The sequence below is a fragment of the Mercenaria mercenaria genome, chromosome 8, assembly GCF_021730395.1.
Source record: "Mercenaria mercenaria strain notata chromosome 8, MADL_Memer_1, whole genome shotgun sequence".
NCBI lineage: Eukaryota > Metazoa > Mollusca > Bivalvia > Venerida > Veneridae > Mercenaria > Mercenaria mercenaria.
This window is the reverse complement of record NC_069368.1, coordinates 27,119,957-27,134,423: the sequence shown is the minus strand read 5'-3', so window position 1 is coordinate 27,134,423 and position 14,467 is coordinate 27,119,957.

Here is a 14,467-nt window from a genome sequence, read left to right as displayed (position 1 = left end):
CAATTCAAGTAAAATGCTAAGATACAGTTAAACACATCCTTGTAAAAAAGGCGCTGGAGGTCATAGAATACAATAGGACGGGATAACTAGCATGGACCCGAATGTCAGTGAACACAGAACCTTCAACACGGTATAAAATATTCCTCATCTTGACAGAAGTCGAGAGTTAAGTCAAAGATTTTAATGCCATAGGGATAGATGATGTTCAACATAATGTTATTGCACATAGAATGTTATGACACATGACACGAATAGCAATTTCAAGTACATGTACACAACAAGTAAAACGCATTATAGTAGTAGTAGATTGCTGTAAATGTTATCAGAGTTGTAAAATTGAATCATTAGTTATGTTGCAGAAATTTATGTAGTTCTCACACCCATTCAATATTTTAAAGATGTCCGCGGATTGTAACAAAATCATTCCTTTTATCGTAAACGAGTTCTGGAATCCATATAAGGCAATTTATTGAAGCATGGGTAAGACATTTTGCCTTAATGCATTTCATAATAAGATTATCGACTGTTTAATCCATCATATCATTATTACTTCTTTCTGAAGGTCTCACGTGCTTGTAGCCGGAGTGTTTTAGATTTACGAAATATATTTAATGGCATCGATTTTATGGTCAAATTGTTCTTTCCTCCTTGGAACATTCTGACCCTTGAAAACGTTTCGCAAACTATTTTCTCAAAGTTGCAAAAACAATTTTAAAGAGAAATAATACTATTTTATAAACTAAGATATCCTTAGATTTTTACAACAATCCAATGACAAAGTACAAAAAATGCAATTTTAAATAAACTTTGTTTTTATATAAATTTACAGTAAGAGCTGCCGTGTAACTAGTACATATTGCATGTTACATAAACAGGGCTGAGATGTTACTTAAGTTATTTTGTAACATTTAAGATTTTCTTAGCTAAGAAATTCTTAATTTTATTTTAGAATTTGATTTAAGTTTAATACTATTTTTTACGTAATTTTTATAATCTTAAATGCTACTGAAATACGGCCCCAGGTGTCTCCCAGGTGCGGAAGGGTTTCTGGTGACACTCATTTCGCGTGTGAGTAATAAAGAACAACCATTTTCATGCAATATTTAAATCAAATACAACATTCTTGGAGTAGAACTTGAAGAAATGACTAAATAAAAAGTAGGTATCCCGTGGTTGGTTGATTTGCGAAAGAATAGTTTTGTACATCAGCTGTGTTTTTAGTTGTATGATTTTCATTTCTATATGGATACCTTTCATCAAAAAAAAGACCTGCAAAATTTAGACATCACATATTATCCAGCTACATTGTACTGACCGTCTTATTTAAAGATTTGTTTTCTTTGCAAAACTGATTAAAGTATGTTTTCGAAACATAAGATGTGTTATCAAATTTTTTTAAAATACGTTCACAGTAAAAACAAATCTTAAACAATATATACTCAATCGTGCTGTCAGTTGTTTCTAGTACATCTTCTCTCTAAGACTTGATATTAGTTGAATCTTCGAACTATTTTATTCATGTACGTAGGAAAGTGTCCATACCACTATGCATATTTAAAACCTTAAGATTTACAGCACTTTAGTGGAAACAAGTCAGTCATTATATTGTTCAGGTTTAATTCTATATTCTATATATATATTTATTGTACATATCTAATCTGCTGCTAACGGTAGTATAACTTAGATAAAAGACAGACGACGTTTTTCCACGAAATCAAATTAGTCCGCTCTTAGAGTACGCAAAACATTATATAATGTCCAATATATCATATTTATAGTGCTGCCTGTAAAAACAGATTTTTAATAATCAGAAAGAAACTGATTGTTTACTAGCATGAAATAAGTTACTCCAGAAATATCTAGTTTAAAACATGTATATATATATATATATATATATATATATATATATCAGAGCGTATCTCAAAGGTTGTAAATATCTCGGACAAATTTATTATAACAGTTATTGCATCATCAAAAGAAATAATTGGCCATAAATGTTTTCACAAATGTGTCACTAAAGGCATGAATTCAATTTTATTGTCCCGTCCGGCGTTACTGTTTTTGTGTAATACGCCAAACGAATGTCCCTTGAGTATTTTGTATTTCAGAAAAATATTGTAATTTATTCTATGCCCAAGAGGACTTACGATTTGAATAAATACTTGTATTTTTCAAAAATGTTCATATAAATTTCCCTGAACTTTATTAAAAATAACCGAGAATGATACTTCTAGAGATTGTCTTTCGATAGCTTTTTACAGGTGATATACCAGACATTTATTGTAAACTGAACTTCACAAAGTCTTATTTCATTAGGGTAAATCTGCACATTTGATTAACTGGAAGAAATAGCTTAGAGTCATTTATACGGATAACGCAAACGGACTCGGCATTTAGAAACTAAAATTCATTTTATAAATCAACCTGTGATTAAGAGTTAGGTCCATGTTTCGGAGAAAATAGTTCGAACATCACAAAATCATAGAAGGAAAGCATTGTTTTACATGAAAATTAAACAGCATATAAAACATGTATATTATTCTACTAAACCATTGTCAATTTACTCATGTAAATACTGAATTCCGGAAAGGGACTGCATGAAGGGGCCACACTTCTGGACAATTCAGCGCCTTTAAAAACTCATCATTTTTAAAAAGCTGTTATATTTCTTCGTTTTGATGTATTTGCAACAATGTACCAGTGTTTAAGCTTAACTATGTAAATCGTAAATCATCGTTTTTGACAATTGTTTACATTTATTTCTTTACAAATGGCATTCTTTTTTAAAGGGGGACAACTCCTTTAGAATATTTTAAGTATCCAATTCTATGGGACAGAACAGTAAAACATGTATTGGACTGATAAATTGTTTGTCAAGATGTTGTTCGTTTACTAAAAATTTCTGTTGTTTTGTGATATACTGCTTAACCTTAAAGCTATCAAAAAGGCAACACTACTACCTTTCTAGAGAGAAAAATTACAATTTTCAAATGTTTGACACGTTAAATAATTCCAAATAATATCTCAAAATCAGCTTGAGATGTGCGAATCTCTATTAGTCTTTAAAACGAGCACACGGACCTATACATTTTATTTCACCACACAATAGTGCATGTGGTTTATGCAGAACCAACTGGTTTTAATTACGGAAATATTTCTATCTATTTGTTCTAAACGCCTTAATGGGATAGATTCTATTTTGACAAAATCAGCAGTATCTGAGAATAAAACATCTGTTTGAAAGCAAAATTGACAGGATGTTTTTTTTTATATTTCAATAAGTTAGTTGAATGTCGAAAACAATTTTCTACTGATTCATATTTTAAGAATGTGTCAAGGTCGACTTTAGTTCAGTTTTTGCATTGGACTGAATGTCAATACCCAAACCCTGAATTTTACTACTAAGGTTCTTCATTACGTCATTTTTTCATAGTGTAAAATTTCAACGATAATTTGATGTTGTATTATGATATATGACTATAAAGAAAGTAAACTGCTTGTAATATTACTCGATAGGTATTATTCAAAGATCGTGTTCCTACTACGTAATGTAAAACAAATACCCATCGACAGAATGCAGACTTTGTTTTGCGCCAGTGCTTCTTGAAATTACAATGTATATTTACATTCGGCAACCGATTGCTCAACTTAAGGTAGCACTGCAAGTTTGAATTAATCTATTTTCTACAATGGGGATTTCTAATTACACTATGATTTGTTAAGACTTCAGAATATACTTAGAAAATAAGGCAACTAAAAAGAAAGGGTTGTCTGCTTGATTTTTGCTAGATTCATTTGAACAAGGTTTGATCCCACACAAGTTTTCATAACCGGAGTCTACTGTAAAATCACACTTTTGATGACATTTTTGCGCATATTTTTATGGAATGTAGATTTAAATGAAATTTATCACGATTATAAAGTAAACCTTCATTCTTTATCCACAGAAGGTTTCAACATTACATGGCAGTATGAATAAAAAATAATATCCACCGATTAAATACCGCATACACGCAAGGTAAGATATGAAATAAAATCTGTATGGGGATCATTCGGTAGCATAGAACGGTCTGATTCATGAGAGGTTATGGAAATTGCAACACCCATCACGCCCCTATCACCGGCTTGTACGGACACTATAATCCATATACATTAAACGGACTTCTTGATCCCAAAAGACTAGAAAATATAACGACACTGGGTCCAAGTATGGAGAGAGTTTATACAACCACCAAACAGCAATTTAAGAGTCTGCTATTTTGATGGTGAATAAAATCTGTAAGATCCTTTATGAAGTATATAACGCAATAAAACAAAATATCAGCAGAATAGCTCGATTTGATTGAGTCTTCATGAGAGGTAATGGATAGTGCAAAATCTCTCGAGCGTCCTAGCACCCGATTGAGCGTAACTCTATTATCCATATACATTGAAAAGACTCCATGATCCCAAATGACAAGAAAATCTTCCACACCAAAATATATGGACTGCAGACTAAACTGTGAAAAGCCCACTTGAAAAATAATTGTCGAATTTTAAAAGGGTTTTGGGAGGTACATGCTCATAATTGGTTACATTTTCAGGAGTCAAAGTGTTCTTTTTGTTCTCAAGTCAATGCACCAATTTACTGCTAGTATTACTCAAATTGCGTTGTTCTTGAATAATACTTTCCATCGTTACGATTCCATATGTTTCAAGTGAAGTTGTCTCAACTGGTTATTGACCCTATCAAAGGTGATTGCACTCCGAAAGACTGTTAAGCCACATTATTGTTCAGAAATGAAAAGCACTGAAATATGCAACAATATAAGACAAAGTCATGCTTCTAGGCTTCTGTAACTGTTGTTGCTCAGATTGTTTTTAATCGGGGTTTCTCCTGCTATCAGTCTTCAAGCTCCAGACTTATTACGCTGCCTAGACTATACAAATATGTATAACTTTACGTTCATTTTATAACAATTGTCGATAAAATTAATTCTGTTTTCCATAAATGGATATTCCGATTAATTTAGAAGATATTGATAACCAAGTGAAATCTGATTATTTAGCTTATGATCTTTAATACATATAAAATGCATTGTAGCATGTGTATGTAGAGAGATTTGATGGTGGGAGCATATTTTTCTTGACAATGAAATGATATATTAAAGCAGAAATAGCCACAATCTTCACAATACATTCAGAACCCCTGTGCTGATGTGCTGTTATATTTCAGTTTAATTATACAAGAATACTCTAAATTGTCATTTATACCAAAATACCAGGAATAACCTTATCACTTTTTAAAATTGATATGTTTTAAAATAATGACGCATGTAACATATTCATTAGTTTTGTTTGCTTAGATGTGCTTTCAACAAAAACTTATAACAAGTTAAGATTTTAACAACTCCTTTCTCTAACCTTTTATTTTACTTTATGACCCTCATTTTATCAGCAGTGACGAAATACATAAAAACTATATTATGACTTCTGATATAAAGTTTAAAAAACCGCGTACGCTGTGCCATTGTATATGCATGTATTACTTAGATTTTGCTTAAACTTTTAAATTGAGTTGTTAACTATACGTTAATCTAAATGTTTTAAACGTTTACAGCTCAGATGTATGAACAATGCAATGATGTTGCAACCTCAGACAGTTATTGATTTAGAAGGAAAACAGAAATTCTACAAGTACCCGTACAAGTATGAAATCTCATCCGCCCTTTCATGTCATATAATATCATATGGTAGACCATTGTATGCAGTATTAGATTCATACTGGTACCTAATATAGTGACCCCATAACGACAAATCACTATTTTACGTTCAGTTCGTATTATGAGTTGTCATTTCGTCATTCTTGGTCGTGAATATAGCTAATACTAGCAATTTTCTCAGTAACAATTGTAAAAATAAAAAAAATATTATCGAGCAAAAATTACCGAATATCATTAAAGGTCTACTACAGTCGCAGTAAAGTGAAATATTATTGTAAATGGCTCCTGTATTGCTTAATTCATACATAAAATGAATTAGCAGTTACAATCTGAATTCTTGAACATTCTCTCAGTAGTTATGATTAGAGAGAATCTATAAGCTGGAAATAATCAGGCAACTAGACGTATTAACACGTGCAATTCGCGGTATGTTTAGTAATCTGCATGCATCACTACTTTTATGATTTTACGAGGAAATTCACAATACACAAAATTACAATACCCAGTAAAGATGAAGATCTTCAACGATAGGCAGCGTGTCCCCATTCATTACCACGCAAATACTTTTTGTAAAATTAAACCGAATGTCTAGAATTTCCATCCCGCTATTATTTGGTGATCCTGTATATCAGACTAATAACTAAATTGGATATTTCGTCATAATATCATTTGTTTAGTGAGAATTTGTATCACAGAGGCAATACAGTTTGCAAAACAAAGTCCCTTGAGGAATCAAAATTAATGTATAATGACGGAACTTGAAATATTCTTGGAGACAAATGGCATTTTTATTTAATATATGATAGTGGATTAATTGCAGTAAGTTTTCTTGTTGTAACTGTATATATTGTTATGCATTCTCTAGAACGGTTTTGCATGCGCTGCTCGAATTTAAATCTTATTCACAGTTTGATACTTCATATAAATTTGTCAGATTTTATAATTATGTCTATGTAAAGAAAAATAGTTTGCTTTGTTATGAACATGATGAATGTCGCATGCACTTAGTTACAAACTTCCGTCTCTGCTTTTTTCAACAAATTTCGAAAACCACAATGCGACAAATCATTTTCATTAGATAATTATATAAGTGAGGTTTATCACAGATTTGGAGAATATATGGACTAGGCCATCTGGAATTATGATTGCTCAGATGCTCTTGTTCATTTACACCTGCTTAACCAAGTATTAATACACTAAACTGTCCTACGTGTTACAATGAAAACGTCCTTCCGAATTATTTAATATTCATTTAAAGACCAAATTGTTAACTAAACCGCAAGCAGGCATAGAGACGATATATTATACAGTTATTCAATCGCTTGTCGGTCAGAAATTGTTTAATGACATGGCATCAGAACTAAGTTTCTTTTTCTCTATAGATTTGACGTTACTTGAGCAAACCGGAGTTGAATTATAAAGCGTCTGTAAATAGCGCAAACATTTTTGCAATAATAAGTATTAACATTATTGCACCCCACGAAGGTGGTATACTGGTTTCAGGTTGGCTGTCTGTCTGTAGACACAAACTTGTGCGTACCAACTCTCCTTACCCTCTTGACACAATTTAATGAAACTTAACACATATTGTCAAGTGATCAGTAACAACAGCAGTTATGCATGGTGCATTTTAAGTTCTTCAAGAAAAAAAGTTTGCAGAGTTACGGGACTTAGTTTTTGTTACTATACTATAGAGTCCCTTGCACACAATTTAATAAAACTGCACACAAGAAATCAGTACCAACGCTAGTTGTGCTTGGTGCATGTTACGTTCTTTTGGATAAATAGAGTTATGGGACTTTGATTTTTGTTATTATACTATATAGCTATATACATAGGGTCTATATACATACAGTCCACATAATAGCTCTAGTTTTAATTGTTTTAGTACTTTGGGCATGTGATTTCAGTACCCTTTTGAAATGAAATCATTCACCTTCTAAATGCTTGTTAATTTCTTAAGCAAATGAGAATCAGTCTGTCTGTATATAGAAATACATGTATGTGTAGAAACCGTCACGCGCATATATCAGAAGTATTTATATTTTTGTTTTAAGTGATCAATCAGGTTAAGTTTGAGTATCGCCACATGCTTTATATGATATCGAAATAATTGTATGCCAGTCATCATTCTGAACAGATAGAGAACGTGTCCAATTTGATTAAGTTCCATTCAGCAGCTTTAATCAAATTGATAGCCGTATCTCCATTGATATAGCCATTTATTCAGAATGCATCATTAATGTATAATTTCCGATATCATGGCAGAATATAATGATGATACCTGTTTTCGCAAAATAAACAGTAATAAGTACTTAACGACATATTAATTATAAAAAAAAACATGCCAGTAGACATAAATTGAAAAATATATACATAAATCAAATAGTATTAATGAAATACTTTATATTATTGCTTTGCTGTAAACGAAATGCTTGCTGCTAGTTTGCGGTCAAATTGTAGATTTCCGATATAATACATGGTTACATGTACATTATATGGTTCATAATCAGTCCATTCGTCAAATCAAGCTCCATAGCTAATCAAGCCAAGCGTTGATTGAAGTCTTAGTTAATAGCATTTATACACTATTCATCTATAATCGATACGACGAGAACACAATAAGAAATTTTTCAAAATAATAAAGGGTCTGGTTCATGACATTGTCAGCCTATTTATTCCCGTCTTAATTAGCTACACGAAGTATTAAATGTCGGTCAGACAATAACCCGTTTATAATTGTCAACAGAAATTATGTCTTTTTATTCTTCTTTGTCTCAAAGATAAAGTCTTCTCGCTAAATATTTAAAAAAATATTTGCCATGCTATCTTATATGTTGTTAAAGACATCAAATGAGATTTTATTCATAAAAGAGACGATTTTAAACGTAAAAATCCTTATCAAAGGAATTTGCAGAAATATGTATGTCTCTTACTACATGTATTTTCATTCCGTTTGAGTCAAATCAAAACATTTCGGTTATGCGAAGTCAATTTGAAGTCCCGTCAGTCAATTTTCTCCGAAAGAAAGTGGATAGTTTGTTCCTAACTTAAGGCGTAATAATGGATGGCAAATGACAACAAAAATATCATTTATCAGCAAAGTGTGTTTCACAAAGCTATGTTATCTGAAAATTTATATGCCATGTCGACAGGTACAAACAGGCGAAAATGGCAACACCTTTTGCGAAAAACACTTGTATTGTGTCAAATATCATAAATTATTAACCTGACTGTATGTTGTCTCGTATTAAAACGCTCGGTCCCTTCGACTTGATTGGCTTAGATGAAACGTTAGCACATCTTCCATTCGCCTATTTCAGCGTTCGGACCGATAGTGATAATATTCAAAGAAAAGGAAACGGCGAGAATTTTCTTATTTCTGAACGAAACGTGTGAATGTGAGCTAGGGTGTATGGTATAGTCGGAGTTTCTTAATTGACAAATGGTTGCTTGAGTCAATTGTCAAATATTTAAAGACAGCTTTATACAGAAATGGAATTCTGATTACAAATTACACCAAACACTAATGTTTACAAAGCTATTAAAACTAATTTTCATAGAAGTGCTTACATCAATCTTTTGTCATCTAGACGTAGTCTATCGATTATGCGTTGTTTTTTTTTTACTAGAAACCACAGCTTACCCGTGGAAATGCACTTTTTGTGATAATGATTTAGGAGATGAATTTCACTTTCATTTTATATGCCAAAATTTGTTAATGAAAGAAAAAAGTATTTGAAACGCTATTACTATGTCAATCCTATCTTTTTCAAACTAAAAGAATTGTATTGTTTCTAGCACAAATATAACTGTACTGAACAAACTTAGTATATTTGTCGACGTAATTATTAAGAACTTTTTACGCTAATATATCTATTGGAAAGTTAGTAGAACACACTTTACAAAAAGTCTTCATTATTGCCATTTGATATGCTTTGTAGTAATACATACATTTATTAGACTGCTATATGTTCTCCATTGAACTGCAGTTTGTTAATATGATATGCCGCCATTATTTACTATGAAAATGATGATTATGTTGTTTACTTGATGTAAACCTTAGTTGGAAAATAAAGTTTTAAAGCTTTTATTTACCTACATAGATGATTGTAATCCAATGGCATTACTTTCAATTTAACCTTAAGCCTGCTAAATTTCTAAAATGTACTGGTCCATCATCCAATTTGGGTAATACCATTTATTTTTCAAAGGGATGTTCACTTTAAATATACTTACTGAATAGCGAACAGTGCAGATCATGATTGGTCTGCACTCGTCACAAGCAGAATCACTTGCCACCAGCAATTTGATAAACGACTGTTTCCGATTTTTAGGCGTAGAGAAAAATCATTTTAAAATCAATAATAAGGATTGTTTGGCTTTATTAAGTGTGTTCTCTATTCAGTAGAGTTTGCACAAACATGGACACCAGAAAAGACAATAGAATTCTATATTGAAGCAATCCGAAATTAGTTTTGTACACCATAACATATTATTATTAGAATTTGAAATTTGGCTGTTAACTTTTTTGTGACTTTAGCAAGTATTATGGCGTATGGATCTTCTAAAAGCTTTGTAATGCCCACATTTTTTTTTTCGGTGTGCTGCTTCCAAATAGGTTTCTTTACAAGATGCCAGATGCTACAAGTCCTGATAACCTTTTTTAGATATACCGTTGATTAGCAATAATTGCTTGTTATCTGAAATAAAAGATGAAATAATACTGTTTTCAAAATTATCATATATTTTTCGGTATTAACGAAAAAAAAAGCAAACAAAAATCATCCAGAACCTACGGTGAATTTTTGGATGAATAAAAATAATTGCTTATTGTAAAAATGAAAACCAGTTATATCTCGAGGGCCTAGACCAACCTGACAATTCTGTCCACTAGGAGGACGCTGTTTTAGTTCATGTTAACTCCTATACGTTATCAAGAATTATTACCTACATCTTGAAGATATCCATCAAATGTTTGCCAGTTTTGTGTGATCCTCTTCCAGAGCGCAGCAGCTATGATGTTTGACGCTATGACGTAATAACTGTGACGAACAAGCAGTGGATGTTGCATAGTAACACACAGTTTCAGCCTTCTTTTTCAACAGGGAAATTGAATCGAGTCGTGTTAGATTATCTATTACTTATGGAAGTTCTCACTATTATTTGCACACATGCTTCATACTGCTCAAATGTCATAAATAATTCATAATTTCTCCCTTATGATATACATTGTCTCAATTATGATATATATTAAACCGTAAATGCAATTCCAATTATGATACCAGTATATCTAGCAATTTTTTTCACTATGTTCATGCATTTAGGCATATTGTTATCTTTGTGGGACGAGAGAAAATAATGCAAATGAGGCATTTATAAATATAAGCGAGAATGTATGATATACCACGGAAATCCCGTCCAATATATATTTTCATTTAATGCCCAATTAACAATTAATGTTATTGCTATCGCGAGATGCGCTCAGCAAAAAAAGAGCTCTGCCTTTTGTGCCTTCATAACGTCATGTAATTAAATTGATACAGGAAAAAAAATGCGCGCATCCATAATAATTATTATAATATTTATGCTTTTTACTTCATTTTACTTTCATCATACTATTTTCAATATGCTTATGCAATTACTTTGAACAATTTGATCAATTACTGCATGAACTTCGTAAAATATAAGAAACATTTTTCAGACACATTTCTATTTGTTGTTATCCATAATCATGATAATTACTATCCTCTAAATGACTTTTTAGATGTCCGATGCAATTTCATTTGTCGTATGTTTTAAGGCAATCTCGTATTATATGTTCTTACTGCATCGCTCTCTTTAGAATCATTAACATTATGTATACCGAAGGAACGGAACAGAACGAGTGTAAGTTTTAGTTCTTATAATTTAGCTTTTTCCTTCGATACCCGTATCACCTTAGGCATAATCTGAATGTTCGTTCACCGTTGCATTATGACTGACACAGCATGACCTTTACTGTGACCCAGTTAGGTGTCATTATTGTAACTGATATTTGCGATATAATACACAGTTTTAAGTTTGCCTTGCTAATCCTATCAACTATAGATATTTATAGAGTATACAAAGTGGATAATGTTGTTCCGACAAATCTTTCTAAAAGGAATTTACGAGTAATACCAGGAGATAAAAAATCCATTAAATAGGACATGACAATTACTTCGGAATACAATGCAAGGCATTTACTGAATCAAGATAAAGTTGGTTTCAATTTATGTAATAAGTAGAGTTCTTAATTCCAGGTTTTTCTTCACAAAACTTGTATTTTATCGAATCGATTTACTATTATTTAACATCACATTACGTAAATACGAAGAAATAAATCACGACCACATTAAAACTTCAATCTTTACTATGATATTTCAGTCTGTACAAGCTTCTATTAATGCATAAAATTACGATAGATTTATACATTTATATTGTGCTCTTGTGGAAAAGTCAACTAAACCTTCTAAAGCAGATAAGTCTTGACATATCCAAACGAAACTGATTACAAACTACTCAATGAAGCCCATATAGCGAACAAATGGTTTTAGAACATTGTTAAGATATTTCAATGGACGGCCTATGAATGTTAATCATGTTGTATATAAATTATTTCCTTCACTTTTAATTCAGGCTTAAAAGTAAAGGTAATGAGATATAAACAGATAAGCTACGAACAGGCTTTAAATTAATAATGACTAAATTTCGTATCTGTCAATACGATTATATTGATAAAACACGAGAACACATTTCAAAGAGGAAAAGCCATGCGTACTCATATAAACACTAATGTTACATGCTGATAAGCTCTGAGGTTTCAGCATTATAGAATAAAAGAAGAGAACAAAACTGCACCATGAACTCGACTTGATCACTGACTTCGAATCATTTGCACCTCTCAGCTGTTGGATTGAAACTTTGTTTGAGGTTTGAAATTCATCATGTGATTAAGTCATCTTACTGGCTGGCTCCATTGAGTTGCCCGACAGTACTTGAAATGAAACTTGCTTGGGGAGCAATGGAAATATTTCTCCAATTCTGATTTGCTATGACCTAAAAATGTGTCGATGTTGCGTTAAATCGACTTTTATCTTTTAAATAAAATTTATCCATTCTAATGACCACCCTATATATAGCAAAATTACTTTTGTATTATCCATCATTGATTACGCTAATTCTTATGTTATAGACTCTAATTAAATGATAAGTTGACTATCCTGGTCCATAAAAACATACTGGTGCCATAGCAGGAGTTACAAAAATAGGTTGAAATATCCGGTCAAAGGTGCAGTTACAAGTCGTCGATAAATTGGCTTATAAACTACAAGGATGATTTTTCTGAATCGCCATTTGTATTCTAATTTTTGTTTTTAAATAATTGAGTTTTAATGCGTTTGATGTGTGATTATTATGAAACAGTCACTTTGCAACCTCTCAGAACAAGACATATATTAAAAGTATCGTATATAATCGGCTGGCTATGCGAGTTATGTTACAAGTAGGCAGATGACATATAAGTTACAATAAAATAGTATAACAGATTAAAATTTATGTGTGATTGAAAAGTTTTAAAGAAACTTAGAAATTTCTGATCAAACACTCTTGTTCTATATATGTACATTAAACGTTCTGAAATTCGCACATTTTTAATTGAACTGCTTATCTTTTTTTTTTTTGAATTTTAATAAATGAGCTAAAATTTTAGTTTACCTGATTGTATTGTCGACATTATGGTTCTAAACTTGGATTGATTTGACAGAAATACTTTTGAAAAATTACCCAGAACCTATTGGTTGCAATTAAAGCATGCTGTTTTATTCGCAGACTGAAGGAATGTGTATTATTATAAGTATTATTGTTATTATTATTATTATACCAGATTTATATAGCGCCCTTTTCATGATCAATTTCACGTTCAAAGGCGCTTTACATAGTCCAAATGCAGCCACACAGGGCGCATAATTCATCCTCTACTAGTACAGACACAGAGCGATCTGACCAGAGGGACAGATTGAGACAAAGCCCCCACGACAGAGAGATCAGAAGTCAGATACAGGCTTGTCCGGCTAACTTAGCCTAGCTCGTTGCTAATAGACAGCCTGGTTCTTTAACGTGCCCATTGTTTAGCACTGATACACGCAAGGATTGCCTGGGTTCCTGACCAGTACACCTCTAGTTAGGTGGGAAACACTGAAAAGCGTTTCTGAAAATTCTCGGGTAGCTGCCGAGGATCGAACCCCCGACCTCAGGATTGGAAGGCCAGTGTGCAAACCACTGAGCTATCCGTCCACCTAAACGTGCAAACTGACAAGATTTTGAAGGATAGAAACACAGGTTAAGATGAAGTCTAGCAATAAATTTCGAAGTCTTTCAAATAGCAACACCAAATATTCTTCAAAAATTAAGAACTGACATTTTGTTCGCAAATTTTGATTTTTTACGTAACATTTAACCATGAAATGTACAATGAACCAAGTGTTTTGTTAAAGGTTTAAAGAAAAATAACCTTTGTGTGCTTAGTCTGAGTAAAGACATGGAGGATATTCATTTTTTTTGCATGAATATGGTTTTTACTATCATCGAATGGTATGAAAACAAAATATTGTACGAGTGGCGTAGCCGCGAGTGAAATATGTTTTTTATTTTCATACCACGAGATGAAAGTAAAACCATATTCATGCACAAAACTTGAATTTTCCGTTTACTATATACATAAATGATTGAAAACATCGTTGGTT